This window comes from Haliotis asinina, chromosome 6 (assembly GCF_037392515.1).
Source record: "Haliotis asinina isolate JCU_RB_2024 chromosome 6, JCU_Hal_asi_v2, whole genome shotgun sequence".
Classification (NCBI taxonomy): domain Eukaryota; kingdom Metazoa; phylum Mollusca; class Gastropoda; order Lepetellida; family Haliotidae; genus Haliotis; species Haliotis asinina.
Window position 1 is genome coordinate 9,801,450 of NC_090285.1, and position 17,589 is coordinate 9,819,038.

Genomic DNA, 17,589 nt, shown 5'->3' on the forward strand with positions numbered 1-17,589 from the left:
TTTCTGTCCTTTTCTTCTCAACCTACCACCTACATCAACCTTAAACCTGACACAACAAATGTAAAAGCAAGGGTTATCTCCCTTGAATTCACATTGCAATACCTCAGAGAAGGTGTTACATATTAATATGTCAAATGTGCATGAAGCAAATCACATGAGGAAAGTTATGACCTAATATTTTGACATGCATGATAAATGATGTGGGACCTGAACTACAACAGTGTTCATTCCAGATCTGATAAGCTTCAGATATATACGAGGAAGGATGAAAGGAAGGTTTTCATGTGACACCACAGTCTGATGCATATCTCACCTTTGAACACCTTTCAGCCATGGTCAAAGAGGTTATTCCATCAGCAAGGTGTTGAGTGACACCATGATGCGAAGCAGATCTCACCCCTGAACACCTTTCAGCTGTGTCCAAACATGTTATATCGTTAACAACATCTTGAGTGACACCATGATCTGACACATTTTTTAACCCCAAACACCTTTCAGCTGTGACCAAGCAGGTTATATCGTTAGCAACATCTTGAGTGACACCATGATCTGACACATTTTTTAACCCCAAACACCTTTCAGCTGTGTCCAAACAGGTTATCTCATTAGCAACATCTTGAGTGACACCATGATCTGAAACATATCTTAACCTTGAACACCTTTCAGCTATGATCAAAGAGATTATCTCACCAACAAGGTGTCAAGTGGCACCAAGATGCATAGCCAACCCTTGCACAATCTTGCAGGCAGGTTATCAAACTGGAGACATTGGATAACAGCCAAGTCAGGCTTTGTTTGTCCACAATGAGATTCACAATGTGGACACCATTTTAAAAAATATCCTTTGTCATGCAAAAAGACCTCTGCAGGTAAGAATGGAAATAAAACTGCTTGTGCCTATGAGCTGTCAGTTGTCAAAATAAGGTGAAAAAAAATAAAGAAGTGAAGAAGTCACAGCTTTAAATTCAAATGTGACTGGGCATAGTGAGGAAAAGTATGAGGCAAATGTAAAACATTTGAAGAAAAGACATACTGCCTGCATTACACACTAGAAACTCTTCAAAGGTCAGGAATCCAGTGTTTAAAATAAGGTGACGCAACGAATTTGAAGTATACAACAGAAGCTACAAAACAGTCTAAATTCATAAGAAATCTCTGCTTATCAATTGTACAAGTGTGACTATATCATGAGTATGTATCTGTATCATCATTATTATTATAATCTGTATGATGATGCTTATAACCAAAATGCGTCTGGACCAGACAATCTGGGGACTGTTACCATGCAATACAATGAGAGGGCATGTGTTTATGAATCACTATGAAATAGTGATGTAACAGCTGTTCATGAAACAAGAACAGCATATCCTGGGGCACCTGGGGCACCTGTCGTACACACATGCAAAGTCTATTCAATCGTCCACCTGAAATAATTTGGGAATGTTTGATTAAAAAAAGGGGGAATTGCATCACACTTAGTTTTTGTCACTGACATATCACATTTCAAAGTGTCCTCCAAATGTCTGCTGAGAAACGTTTTGGAAGGTTTACTGACACACTGATCCTTCATTAAACAAAAGTAACATTGAATGAATTCCTGAGGTAATTTACGGTACCCTATGTAAAAGGCAAGATATTTGATCATTTTTAACTTATTAACCTTTTTTTATTTAAATCTGTCACTGAAATTCTGAAATAACTTATAGTTGCCAGCACATTTCACTGTGGGTCATGATCCGAATGCTGACATCTCTATCAATCATGACCTTCACCCAGATAATACCAACATATCTAGAAATGATAATAATGAAGGTCATATATCTTAAAGGCAATACATATCACAACTATTGAAAAGGCTACCACTTCAGCCAGTTTCCTTTATTTTCTAATCATTGTAGTTATCAAAGTAAATTCTTTACACAATGAACCAACTCCAGAAGTTCGCTATGAACCCACATGGGAGTCCCTAGGTTCCCGACCCATTCCATCATGGTATGATGAAGCTAAGGTGGGAGTCTTTGTCCACTGGGGAGTGTTTTCAGTACCAAGTTTTGGTTCTGAGTGGTTCTGGGAATACTGGGAAGGGGACAAGCATGCTAATTTTGTAGACTTCATGAAGAAGAACTATAAACCTGACTGGACCTATGCAGATTTTGCTCAAGATTTTACAGCTGAATTCTACAATGCCAACATGTGGGCAGAACTATTTGCAGATGCTGGAGCTAAGTATGAGATGATTGCTACTATTCCTATTCAGATTATTCCTGTTAATCAAATTACAAGAATCAAGCAATGTTTATAATACAAGTAATTGGTAATACGGAACACATCTGCGTTGCTAACCTCTTTGATTTTTGCATACGTGTTCAGTCCACCAGCCAGACCATTCTCACCCTTAACACTATGACTGTCTGTTGCAGGTATGTTGTGTTTGTAAGCAAGCATCATGAAGGTTTCTGCAACTGGCCAACCAATGTCTCCTTCAACTGGAACTCCCAGATGGTTGGACCAAAACGAGACATTGTGGGTAAGACACTGTATGCTATTATTACTGTGGATTCAGGTATCTGCTTCATCAGTGTTGCATATTTAGCAGAAATACTGCAACATTAAACTACAAACAAACACATTCACTGATGAATACATTTGTCGTCAGGTGAGCTGGCCCAGGCCATCCGCAACAAGACAGACCTCCACTTTGGCTTGTATCACTCTCTGTTTGAGTGGTTCCACCCTCTGTATCTACAAGACAAGGCCAACAACTTCACCACTACCAGATTTGTTGAGGTCAGCTTCTTTATATACATCATTGATGGATTGTCATAGGGGACAGTGTGTTTTAGTGTAGGTGAGCTAAATAATGTGAGCGAAGGGGTATCTCTTTTCTCATGCTTTTCACTTGGCCAGCATTATCAAACCAGAAATCAGTCTAAGGACACTAACTTCATTCTATTTCCAATATTCTTGCTGTGTGACTATCATCACCCTAGGAAACCTCTTTACTTTCAGCCATCTGAAGGATTGGTTGGCTGGTTGCAATTGGTTGTTCAAAGCATCACTCAGCAATATTCAAGCTATATGGAGGTGGAACTTGGAAAGTACTCCTCTTGATGCAATAGAGGTTGTATTCTCAGAATTATAGAAAATGATCACTGCTGTTTATTCATTCCTTCACCTCTATTACATTATTGTCTGTTGGATCCAGCATAGAGTAATCCATGAGTGATGACAACAATATGCAAAATGAAACACAGAGATGGATGGGGAATGCACAAACCCTCCATATCTTCATATTACAGGGTTCTGTGATGTTGCCTTCAAAGTCTGATCACATAACTTCTGGTTGTGATGAAGTCAAAAGACCTGTCTAGTGCAATGACAGCAAACTGCAAATATATTACTAACAATGAAATGTTGGTGGAGGTTCCAGTGAATTATGGGCTTCACAGATTTATCAGGAACCTTGGCTGGTAATTTCGTCTAGAGAGTGGGTTATTGAATTATTGGGAGGTAGGATGGTGTGGTCAATTTTGAGAAATTGTATGAGTTGGTTGGTGATTTGGGTTGCCAGGCACGATTGAAATATATGTGTGAAAAGGTGACTTGACAGGAAATTTATTTTATAACTGATGGGCTGGGTGTGACGTCAACTGCAGTGTGCCCCACCATGATATAGCGAGGAGTAGAAAACAATAAGGAAAGGTCAAGATTGTCTTTCCAAGAAACAAGAAAGACTTCCTGCTGCAACTGATGGTGCTGATAGCTTTAGAAGTCACTCACTAGTTGAACATCCATGCAACAGGCAAAATCTACACATTTAGCTTTTTAATTGGTTCATGACTGGAATTGATCATTTCTATCATGCAGTGCTCATCCAGAACTGATATGGAGCATTAAACCATATTTATTACAAGGTGTATGTCAACGCATGATACATAGTCAACAGGAATTAGCTCAGAATTAAGATGAAGTGTACATTGACAAAGACAATGGACAGATTGAGTTCAGACTTCTTTAGCTGGTTACACAACACATGGCAACCAATAATACAAGAATGGGGTGAGTGGAGTTTCAGCTCAACCCCAGGGCATTTCCTATGAGTAGCATTATCCTGCTTGCCAACGTCCCTACACAGACAGTAGGAATACAGGCTGCTGAACAATATGGATATCAGCATATCTACAGTTCTTGACACTAATGTACAAGTGAGCAGTCAACAATCGACAGGCAGAGAAACAATAGTGCTTCCTTGAACCAGTTGATGTGATGGCAGACATTGTCAAGGGGATAACGAGTTAAGGCTATGAATGTCATATACAGTAATTAATGACAGTTACAAGAGTGATACAGGGTGGCTGACAAGACAATGTATACTGAGAGACGAAAAATGCGGACTAATTAATTACAGTTAAGTCTCACATTATTTCTACACAGTTTTTGGTCTTTAGAAATATTTGAATGATTGTTATCCTTAATAAGATGCAATAACATTACTTTGCATATATGACATCACATTCCAGGATAATCAAATCAATTCCAGGAAAAGACCATGCCTGAACTGTATGAACTCATAAACACCTACAAGCCGGACATTATTGACTCAGATGGAGACTGGGAGGCACCAGACACATACTGGGGATCCAAGGAGTTCCTGGCCTGGCTGTACAATGACAGGTAGACAGCCAAAGTGTTAGGACACTGTGCTTCCAATACATGGTGATATTGTGTAAATACAGTAGAATCTAACATTGGTGAGTTGGTAACTCATCTTCACTGCAACAATTCATGTTCTTATGCAGTATTTTATACATCCATTGGTCACTTTGACCAGTATCTGTATCAGATTTCTCAAATATTTTTGGGGTTGGTTTAGAAAATTATGTTATAAAGAATGACTCACAGAAACCAGATCAATATCTTTTGCTTCACTCGATTTTTTCAACTTATGCACATACTTTTAGCAATACTTGTATAAGGCAATGATAGTTATATCCTCTGGCCAGAACAATAGAAAAGTTGACTTAGAATCATGAAAACATTAAATCATAGCAATGATGATGTACACAACAATCTTCTCAACTTCTATTCTTTTCAGCCCAGTGAAGGATAAGATTGTCACAAATGATAGATGGGGAAAGGGGGACTTGTGCCATCACGGTGGGGTTTTGACATGTTCAGACAGGTATAATCCAGGTAATAAACACAATATTTCATCAGAAGAATGAGTGAGTAAGTTGGGAACTCCAGTAATGAGCTCTAGTCATGTAGGAAATCAAACACAGACCCTTCTGTGTGATGAGTTAGTGCTGTATCTGCTTAGCTACCCTTAAACCTCCCTGAATGAAGTAATTATGCAAGCAGGATTGGTGTTTTCAAATCATTACTGTACACTAAACGGACATTAAAACTGATGTAAATTAATGTGTGAAAAAAAGAAACTACTTATATTATAGAGCCATTTGTTTGGGTGTAAGTGTTGGAGTCTATTATACAGAACACTCTTATCCAGTGAGTCATTCCTTTAATTTGTTGTGCTGTGTTGCTTCTTACACCAACCAGCATCTGTTTCATTAGATAATTGAAACTGGTTATTCCCTTGCATTGATGAAATATTTCAATCTCAAATGTATCACCTAGTTGATGCATGGATTTAGTAAATTCTAAGGTTCAAACATTTTAGCAAATCACTTTTCATACAGGCTTATGTCCATGCTCAAACTTTCAAATGAAACTTATGTTGATTCTTCTCACATGCTAAAGGAGTACTTCAGCCAAGGAAGTGGGTGAATGGGATGACAATTGACAGAAATTCATGGGGATTTCGTCGAGAGGCTGTCCTGCATGATTATCTGACCATGGATGATATCATACCACTGCTGGTTGAAACTGTCAGGTACTAACAGTACAAGGTGTCTTGGTGAGAAAAGAGTGTGGTAAGAATGAAAGATATGTCTGCTGAAAATGTAAACACTGTGTGAAGAATGTATTCATATCAGGACAAAAAACGTGAAGTGCTTCTACAGAGAATGTTGTATGTGTCTGTTGAGAATGTATGAAGTGAATAATATGAACATAGTATTTGTGCTGAAAATGTAATGTGTATATCCTTAGGATATAGTATGTGTCTGTTAAGAACGAGATGTGTCTGTCTTCTCTCTTAAGAATGTAGTCTGTGTCTGTGGAGAATGTAATGTGTGTATCCTAAGAATGTAGTCTGTGTCTGTTGAAAATGTGATGTGTCTATCTTCTATCTTAAGAATACAGTATGTGTCTGTTGAGAATGTAATGTGTGTATCCTAAGAATGTAGTCTGTGTCTGTTGAGAATGTAATGTGTGTCTTCCACACTAGAATCTTAAAGGGTTTCGAAAATTTAAGTTGGCTTAACCCCCAACACGAGAACATTACACAGATCATGTAGGGAGGAGCAAGCTTTAATCAGGTACTGTTATGTAGCTCGGACCATCAGCATTTCAAATTAACATTTCCACATCAGCAAGCATAAACCATGCCACTCATCAAAAGCTTAGACTCACTAGCATAAGTGTAGCCATTTATTTCAGTTAACTATTCTAAAACTTTTCTGATGTTGTTTAAATGTACTGTTTACACATAAACTGATGTATTCTAAAAGAAATTAGTAAGGTTGAAAAGATTATTGTCATGACTTCAGTAAATGATGCAACCTGAGTTTAATAAATGTTGAAAATTGGCTGATTCTTAACAAAACTTTACACCATAACACATTCTCAATATCTTCACATGCGTTTCAGAAATTTGATGCATGATCCTTGTGCAATTCATCTGATAAGGTTTGAAGTTGTTCCCTCAAGTTAGTGGAGTAATTCATCTTTCATGTAACCACACATATACAAATCTCGTTAATCCGACAGTGTCCACTGCACAGCAAATTGTCAGATTAACGAGTGAGTAAGGGAGTTTAGTTTTACGCCGCACTCAGCAATATTCCAGCTATATGGCGGCAGTCTGTAAATAATCGAGTCTGGACCAGACAATCCAGTGATCAACAACATGAGCTTCACTCTGCGCAATTGGGAACTGATGACATGTCCCAACAAAGTCAGCAAGCCTGACCACTCAATCGTACAACAAGCATAGTCGCCTTTTATGGCAAGCATGGGTTGCTGAAGGCCTATTCTACCCCGGGACCTTCACAAGTCTCAGATTAACGAGGATGTTGGACTAAATAAATGAGACTAAATTACGTGTATGCAATTTTTTACCAATAAAAGCATGAGAAACTGTCCGATAAACAGAGGTCGCATTAATGAGACATGACTGTATACATAACATAGTGAATGCTTTAAGTGAGTCAAACTTTTGATGGGTAAAACATATCTTCGGTTCAGTTAAGACTTATCAGCATTTGTACAACAGCCAAAAGCTATTGTGATGAATGTGGAGGGACTGAGGTAAATACTTCCTGTCACTTGTGTATAGACACAACCAGAAAATGGTGACATAATATGGAATAGACAGGGTTCATGCTTTCAGTCTTAAATACCTGAAGGCTTGATGCATCAAATTTTAGTTTTTAGTGTCCAATTTACAATTTATAGCACACAGTCACAACAGAGGGTTTTCAGCCATGTGTCTATGTGCATATAGATCTAAGAACAAAGGTGATGAAGGTGTAAATTCAACCATATGCATCAGAACAATTATCACAATGTTCAGATAGTGTTTTTTCATGGTTACTTATTTTTATTTCCAGCTGTGGTGGGAACTTCCTGATCAATGTGGGACCGACCAAATATGGCATGATCAGTCCCATCTATGAGGAAAGACTTCGTCAGATGGGTGAATGGCTGAAGGTGAATGGGGAAGCCATCTACTCCTCCAAACCTTGGGTGGCCCAGAATGACACAGTCACACAGGGAGTATGGTATGTAATTTACAGTGGAAGCTGTCTTACTCGGACCCTAAGTAACTTGGTTTTCTATATAATTCGAACCGAATTGTTGGTCCCGGCAGAAGTTAACTAAGTTATCATTACATATAGACGAACTAATTCGGACTTCATACAATTTGGATTTCAGAGTGAAATCTCTGCCCTTCAAGGCAATTTACTATGAAAACATCGCTAATTAACTCGGACTAGTGGAACTGTCTGAGGTGAAAGTGCTTTGCAGTTAGCCGATTACCAAAACCGACTGGTTTTTGCCAGCTGGTGGATAGAACGACACATCACCGTGGCCACATCTTGGACTGGGTTATTGTGCGTAGTGATGTCAGTCTACTGTCCTAAGATACAGTTCTTGACTGTGCAGACCTGTCAGACCACCATGATGTAGTTTGCAAGCTGAAAGTCTTTCGCCCTAAAACATCCAAACGCTTCATCACATCAAGGAACATCAAATCTCTCTCTGGTGTTTTAACGATGAAATCAAAGCCTTTAGTCAGTCAATAATGTCAAAAGTGCACTTTCTGAAATTGGAGGCATTAGTCAATGCCTATATCAGAGACCTTAACCAAATACTAGATTGGCATGCTCCACGGGTCACTCGACATATTCGAGATTGCCCATCAGCTCCTTGGATATCTGATGACGTTTGAAAGCTGCATCGGCATCGCTGACGGGCTGAAGAGAAGTGGAGAAAGAGTCATCTAACAGTGCACAGAAACATTTTCATAAATGAAAGGCGCACTACAAAAATTGCGCTTGAAGATGCTAAGGAGGACCATTTCAAAAAAATCACAGGGAGTGTGTCACCAAAGCAACTGTTCTCAGTCATTAATGAATTAATTGGAAAAAGGAAAACTACACCTCTTCCCAACAACTTTCCAAAATCTGATCTTCCACAGCGATTCTGTGATTATTTTTCCAACAAGATAAGGCAAATACGAGAAGATCTTGACTCATCTCCTGCCAACCCACCTACTTTTTCAAGATATGATGGCCTTGTGTTTTCGAAGTTTGAATTAGTTTCGGAGAGCACAGTTCGTGATATCATATTACAGTCGCCTAACAAAAGTAGTAGTTTAGACCCTATTCCAACCTCGATCACAAAGCAGCACATTGCTGAATTGGCTCCTGCAATAACTGCTATGGTCAACACATCTCTCTCCACTGGCGTTGTTCCACAAAAATTCAAGGAGGCAATTGTTATACCCCATCTGAAGAAGGATGAACTGGATACAAACAATATGAAAAATTTCCGTCCTGTGTCGAATCTGCCTTTTACCTCAGAGGTACTAGAAAAAGTTGTTCTGAGACAACTGTTGGAACATCTCAGTGATGCAAGGCTTCAGGAAATACATCAGTCCGCTTATAGGTAGAATCATAGCACCGAAACAGCTGTACTTAGTGTTGTTAACAATCTACTACTAAAGGATGATGAAAGACACGTCTCTTTGATGGCTCTATTGGATCTGAGTGCGGCGTTTGATACACTGGACCACTCAATTCTATTAAAGCGCATGGAAATAACATATGGCATTCGAGGTACAGTGTTAGCATGGTTTAAATCTTATGTCACTGGACGTACACAGAGAGTTGAAATTGATTCTATGCAGTCCGACCCCAGTTCCCTCATGTATGGAGTTCCACAGGGCTCTGTCCTGGGGCCAGTATTATTTACTTTATATGTTCAACCACTCTCAGAGGTCATCTCTTCCCATGACTGTGAATTTGAGAAATATGCAGACGACACCGAACTGTCAAAAAGTGGTCTTCCACAGGACTTTGATGTGGTCAAACACGGCATCCAATCATGCACTGACAATGTTTTGGAATGGATGCTCAGTAATAAACTGAAACTGAACACTGAAAAAACAGAACTTATGGCAGTTGGTGCACCAAACCGTCTAAAGCTCATTCAAGATGAGTCAGCTGTGGTAGGGGAGAGCGATATTCCCTTCCAACCTTGTGTGAAGTATCTAGGGGTGCACCTGGATCAATCACTAACTCTCCACAACCACATCACCAGTGTATCACGTACTTCCTTCCTTGAGATGCGCCGACTTGCTTTCATTAGACCATATCTCACTGAAGATGCAGAAACCAGTCTTGTAATTTGCTTTATCACTTGAAGATTGGACTACTGCAATTCAGTTTTCTTTGGTCTCCCTCTTGATGAGATCGCTCGACTCAAACGAATACAGCACAGTGCAGTTCGTCTCGTGATGAAGAGAAGGAAGCATGATCATGTAACTCCCATGCTGCAGCATCTGCATTGGCTGCCTATCGCATTTCGATGCAAATACAAGATTGCAACACTTGTGTTTCACCATTTTGATGGTTCACTACCGCCATATCTGTCCAGAGAACTTTCTACATACATGGCTCCACGAACCCTCCGTTCTTCCAGTGAGAAACTGTTAAAAGTCCCAAAATACAACTTAAAGTCAGCAGGACAGCACTCTTTCAAATACAGTGCACCCTCAGTCTGGAATGCTCTTCCAAATGAACTGCGCAATTCCCCTTCTCTAAGTTTATTCAAGACTGGTTTAAAAACATTCCTATTCAAACAGGCTTTCCCTTAATGTGTACTTTTCCATCCAATTTTTGTGAGAGAAATGGGCAAAGAGTCCTTTCGGAGATTAGCGCTATATAAATGCTATCCATTATTATTATTATTATTATCAGGTGTGATGATAACCAATTAACAAAAGGAATTAACAAAGAAGTTCGGCAAGCTAACACGACTCATTGTTATAAAAAGACAATACTCAAGTAATTTCTCATCAGTGACAAAATGCCTGAACCAATGATACGTTGTATTTGTTGATTTCTGAGGAGAAGATTGAATCACATGTGCTTTCATACAAGGGTCTTACCCTGCGAAATAGCATTTAACACGAAAACATGGTACGTCACTTCTAGAGCTTGTGCTGACAGACAACCACCGGAGAACAGAGCATTCTAACAATAAATTATTTATGATAGATGAGGTGATATTTATTGATGGAATTAGAGTTTTGATAATCTACTGATATGCAATAATGTCCATGATCATCTATGGTAAAAGTACCGTGCATGCATATCTCCTGGTCAAATGGAGCTAACTCTTGACTCTCACCAGTCCAATTCGGACTCCTCGTAATTCGGACACAAAAGTCGGTCCCAGTCAAGTCCAAATTAGACAGCTTCCACTGTATATATTCCACACCATGCGTGGCACAGAATGACTCAATCAAGTAGGTGATTTGTTGGTACTTTATTACACTATATTCCATTACATTCCAGTTTCAACTTTTTTATCTGTGTCTTTATCCAAAGGGAAATTTGAGGGAATGTTGGTAGTAATTGGATGCTTCAAACCACATACCTCTGAGCACCACCCTTGATAAATACATACCTTCATAGTTAAAAAATCAAGAATCACATTATAAGAAACCAGATAACTCTTGTTCGCAAATGTTGTCATTGTCTAAATCTCTCCAGGCTGTATCCCTTTTCACTTTATTGTCAAAGCAGTTATGTTTGTTTTGGACTTGTTGATTACCAGAAGATGTTTGTTTTGCGTACTTGTTAAAGTCATGATCTTGGTCTCTGGGTGAAATATCCCATGGAATAAGTGCTGTCTTACACTATCACGTAAGATCTCTCTTCAGGTACACACAAAGAGAAGGGACAGTGTACGCCATTGTGCTCAGCTGGCCAAAACCAGGTGAACTCATCCTTGGATCAGCTCTGCCAAAAACTGGAATGAAAGTCAACCTCCTTGGATATACTGAAGGCTCCTTCTCCTGGCAGAATGCTTCACCCAAAGGAATCAGCATCACAATCCCTCCCATCCCTGTCAACCAGATGCCATGTCAGTGGGCATGGGTCTTTGCAATGACATAAATAGTTCAGACAACTCATAACATGATCAGAAAAGTAGGTCTAATTATGGCACGACACAAAAGGTTGACAAATCATAGGACAGGCCTCCACAGTGACATACATGGCTGACAACTGAATAGTGGACCTTTCCAATAACATAATTTATTGAGAAAGAAATGTCATTGGGTATGGTTCTTCACTGGTTGACATCAGAATGGATTTTGCAAGGACATAAGTGGCTGACAATAGCAGAGTTTTTTAAGGATGTGAACATACCGCTGACAATAGGATAACCTTCACACTGACATATGAAGAGGTCTTTGCAAACAACATAAAAGGGTGACATCCGAATCCTCCTTCACAGAGACATATCTGACAGAAAACTTATGACTGTGACAATAATGTCAATTGAAGGAATTTGTTGATAATGGAAAGGTTCTAAATACACACAGATGTTATTGAAATTGCATGTTTTATACCACAAAGTTGTCATAATGAAATAAAAGCTGATTAGTCTTCATACATGAAACCATTGTGATGACTATTTGGTTTGGGTTTTTTGTTCAACACACTGTACTCATTAAATTTCCAGAAACACCATGAAGTGGGGTAAAATGGGGTTTAAGGTATTCAATATTTTGCTCATATGACAAGCATGTGTATGTGTAGCTGCTTTTACAAATTTAAGTTGGTTTTCTAGTACTAGCTCACTGAGCTGCAGTAAAAATAAATACCCCACTCACATAATTATACTGATTCTGAACTGTCCAATCATTGTTGAAGTCATAAATACTGAGCACCAATCAGGGACCAACACGTACCATGTTTTAACATCTTTTGGTATGATGTGGCTGGGGACTGAAACATGATTAAAGTTATCCAAATTACTGTCCAGTTTTGACATTCTTATTTCATATGAAGTAGAATTTGTGATCTTATTTGAAGCCTGATCCAACATCTGGCATGTTGTTGAAAAAGGTTAATACTCTGGACAAGATGTGAGCTGACACCACATCCAACTGCACACGTTACCCTCAGACACCTTGTAGACATGACTGGTAAAGTTAACGCTATGACAGCACTCACTTACACATCATCCACATATTTCACCTCCTTCTGGCAGTATTTGTTTTTCATTTGCTCCAGCCTTGAAATTTCTAAAACAATTAAAGTCTGAAATTGCTGACAATCATGTGGCATTTGATATCCCTTAATGTCACATCCAATACAGTAGCTGAGAACAGACAAATCCTTGAAGACCCCTCAACACTTGAAAATTTAATTTACATAAAACTGACATAGCTTTCAAAATTTTTTAAACAGCAAAGTCTGTGTGTGGCTATGGGGCTGTGTGTGTGAGTGTATATCTCTGTGGTTCTGTGTGTGTGTGTATCTAATCACACCTATTCTGGCTCCTCAGTACTAACACACTGAAACACATACACCATGCTTCTGAATGGCGAGCTCCAGGCACAGCAACAAAATAAAATATGCAACTGACCTTATCACCCTTGCTCAGATTCTACAAGCTGTCTAACTTTATGGAAAAGTCATCACAGTTTGCCATGCTGTGGACACATAGGCAGTGTTGATCACATTTTCTGAAAAACAAAAGAGAGATTGTACATGAAATTCCAACAAATAATACTCAGTATTCATTGTTTAGGTTTTGCTTGTTAGTATAAACTTGTTTGTATATTTGTTTTAGTTTATGGAAGTATAAACATTTGGGTTGTGAAATTTGGTATCATACTCCCTACAGGGTATGTGGTATGTTTCTGTATTTTGACTTCATTCAAGGTACATTTCTGCAAACAGAAACATACACGGGGTACATTTTCCATCTTATCTGTGTTCCTGCAATACAAGCATGTGATTCTTACATTACTTCATAAAACTGTTTCTTATAAATACATGTTAATAATATTTACTTCACCGACAGTTCATATTATCAATGCCACATATAAATGTAGATAAAAATACAAAATTAGCAACATAATTAAGCAACAATATGCAACATAATGCCTTCCTATACAATTAACATTCAATGAAAACACTGTGTGTGTGCATCAAATACCACAGAACAATTTGCAAATACATCATTAGAAATAACAAGAGATATTGAAGCAAAGTATCTGGGTATTATACAATAAGTAGAACAGTAAGTTATACAGCAAGTGTGCCAATATGAAAATTGTGAACACAGGTGAAAGAAGAATGGAGCCACATGTTCATTTTAGAAAAGTGATAAAGTATAAAACTATAAGACAACCTGCCTTCCTTGAATGTTATAAAGCTTTTAATGGTTGGGAAGCTTGCAGGGTAATTAGAAACTTGTGTCTCAAAGGAGAGATTAAAAGTACAGAAAAATGTCATGAAACTTAAGTGCAATTAAAAATTAATGACTTCCCACTGCATGTACTACAACAAAAACAATAATTGAAACTGTGAACTCAAAACATAGAACATCCGGATGTCAGCACTTGCATGCGTGATGTATATTTGTGCCACTTGCAGATAAAGTAAAACATGCATTCCCAATTAAGTTAGGGCCAGGTTTTGCACCACATAATGCACAGGCAAAATAATCAACCTTGTGACCTTGACCTTTACATCAACATGACTAGAAATGACAACAGCCAATTACATCAGTACTCCATCCTGTCTCAGATGTGTCATTCCAGATTAGGGTCAAAACTACCAATAAAATTCATTGAAGGTTGAAGATATATATATTGTGAGGCTATGTCAGTGATTCACATTTTATCAATGGAATAAAGTCTTATCTAAAATGACAATTATCATTTTCAAAGTTCAGTTCTGAAATGTTCAGATTCTATCTTGAACAGCATAAATTCAAGTGTCAAGATGTCACTGTAGTCTGGATAAACTGAATGAGTGATTGAGTGATTGAGTGAGTGAGTTTAGTTTTACGCCAGATTCAGCAATATTCCAGCTATATAGTGGTGGTCTGTAAATAATCGAGTTTGGACCAGACAATCCAGTCATCAACAGCATGAGTATTGATCTGTACAATAGGGACATGTCAATACATAGTCAGAGAGCCTGACCTCCCAATCCCGTCAGTCGCCTCTTACGACAAGCATAGACACCTCATTTTATGGCAATCATGAGATGCTGAAGGCCTATTCTATCCCAGACCTTCATGGGTCACAGACAGAGGAAAAGAAGATGATGCTGTCTTAAAATCAGAGTTTCTATATGTCTGAGAAACAGTTGCGTTCCTTCACTTTCCACAATATTTATGAGAACTGCTAGTGCTGTTATGGACTTCCACAGAGTTTCTTTATGTCCGAGAAACAGTTGGGTTCCTTCACTTTCCACAATATTTATGAGAACTGCTAGTGCTGTTATGGACTTCCACAGAGTTTCTTTATGTCCGAGAAACAGTTGGGTTCCTTCACTTTCCACAATATTTATGAGAACTGCTAGTGCTGTTATGGACTTCCACAGAGTTTCTTTATGTCCGAGAAACAGTTGGGTTCCTTCACTTTCCACAATATTTATGAGAACTGCTAGTGCTGTTATGGACTTCCACAGAGTTTCTTTATGTCCGAGAAACAGTTGGGTTCCTTCACTTTCCACAATATTTATGAGAACTGCTAGTGCTGTTATGGACTTCCACAGAGTTTCTTTATGTCCGAGAAACAGTTGGGTTCCTTCACTTTCCACAATATTTATGAGAACTGCTAGTGCTGTTATGGACTTCCACAGAGTTTCTTTATGTCCGAGAAACAGTTGGGTTCCTTCACTTTCCACAATATTTATGAGAACTGCTAGTGCTGTTATGGACTTCCACAGAGTTTCTTTATGTCCGAGAAACAGTTGGGTTCCTTCACTTTCCACAATATTTATGAGAACTGCTAGTGCTGTTATGGACTTCCACAGAGTTTCTTTATGTCCGAGAAACAGTTGGGTTCCTTCACTTTCCACAATATTTATGAGAACTGCTAGTGCTGTTATGGACTTCCACAGAGTTTCTTTATGTCCGAGAAACAGTTGGGTTCCTTCACTTTCCACAATATTTATGAGAACTGCTAGTGCTGTTATGGACTTCCACAGAGTTTCTTTATGTCCGAGAAACAGTTGGGTTCCTTCACTTTCCACAATATTTATGAGAACTGCTAGTGCTGTTATGGACTTCCACAGAGTTTCTTTATGTCCGAGAAACAGTTGGGTTCCTTCACTTTCCACAATATTTATGAGAACTGCTAGTGCTGTTATGGACTTCCACAGAGTTTCTTTATGTCCGAGAAACAGTTGGGTTCCTTCACTTTCCACAATATTTATGAGAACTGCTAGTGCTGTTATGGACTTCCACAGAGTTTCTTTATGTCCGAGAAACAGTTGGGTTCCTTCACTTTCCACAATATTTATGAGAACTGCTAGTGCTGTTATGGACTTCCACAGAGTTTCTTTATGTCCGAGAAACAGTTGGGTTCCTTCACTTTCCACAATATTTATGAGAACTGCTAGTGCTGTTATGGACTTCCACAGAGTTTCTTTATGTCCGAGAAACAGTTGGGTTCCTTCACTTTCCACAATATTTATGAGAACTGCTAGTGCTGTTATGGACTGCCACAGAGTTTCTTTATGTCCGAGAAACAGTTGGGTTCCTTCACTTTCCACAATATTTATGAGAACTGCTAGTGCTGTTATGGACTTCCACAGAGTTTCTTTATGTCCGAGAAACAGTTGGGTTCCTTCACTTTCCACAATATTTATGAGAACTGCTAGTGCTGTTATGGACTTCCACAGAGTTTCTTTATGTCCGAGAAACAGTTGGGTTCCTTCACTTTCCACAATATTTATGAGAACTGCTAGTGCTGTTATGGACTTCCACAGAGTTTCTTTATGTCCGAGAAACAGTTGGGTTCCTTCACTTTCCACAATATTTATGAGAACTGCTAGTGCTGTTATGGACTTCCACAGAGTTTCTTTATGTCCGAGAAACAGTTGGGTTCCTTCACTTTCCACAATATTTATGAGAACTGCTAGTGCTGTTATGGACTTCCACAGAGTTTCTTTATGTCCGAGAAACAGTTGGGTTCCTTCACTTTCCACAATATTTATGAGAACTGCTAGTGCTGTTATGGACTTCCACAGAGTTTCTTTATGTCCGAGAAACAGTTGGGTTCCTTCACTTTCCACAATATTTATGAGAACTGCTAGTGCTGTTATGGACTTCCACAGAGTTTCTTTATGTCCGAGAAACAGTTGGGTTCCTTCACTTTCCACAATATTTATGAGAACTGCTAGTGCTGTTATGGACTTCCACAGAGTTTCTATATGTCCGAGAAACAGTTGGGTTCCTTCACTTTCCACAATATTTATGAGAACTGCTAGTGCTGTTATGGACTTCCACAGAGTTTCTTTATGTCCGAGAAACAGTTGGGTTCCTTCACTTTCCACAATATTTATGAGAACTGCTAGTGCTGTTATGGACTTCCACAGAGTTTCTTTATGTCCGAGAAACAGTTGGGTTCCTTCACTTTCCACAATATTTATGAGAACTGCTAGTGCTGTTATGGACTTCCACAGAGTTTCTTTATGTCCGAGAAACAGTTGGGTTCCTTCACTTTCCACAATATTTATGAGAACTGCTAGTGCTGTTATGGACTTCCACAGAGTTTCTTTATGTCCGAGAAACAGTTGGGTTCCTTCACTTTCCACAATATTTATGAGAACTGCTAGTGCTGTTATGGACTTCCACAGAGTTTCTTTATGTCCGAGAAACAGTTGGGTTCCTTCACTTTCCACAATATTTATGAGAACTGCT

At 38.8% G+C, this 17,589-nt stretch overlaps 1 protein-coding gene and 1 pseudogene across 1 annotated transcript in view; one reads left to right on the plus strand and one right to left on the minus strand.

The window, feature by feature from the left end:
* LOC137288184 (blood vessel epicardial substance-like) overlaps positions 1–17,589 on the minus strand; it is a 164,777-nt gene that overhangs the window by 61,808 nt on the left and 85,380 nt on the right. The window contains exon 3 of the mRNA XM_067820619.1: positions 13,291–13,390. The gene's annotated coding sequence lies outside the window, so the exon portion shown is untranslated. The remainder of the gene's footprint in view (positions 1–13,290; positions 13,391–17,589) is intronic.
* On the plus strand, positions 876–12,791 carry LOC137286837 (alpha-L-fucosidase-like; annotated as a pseudogene).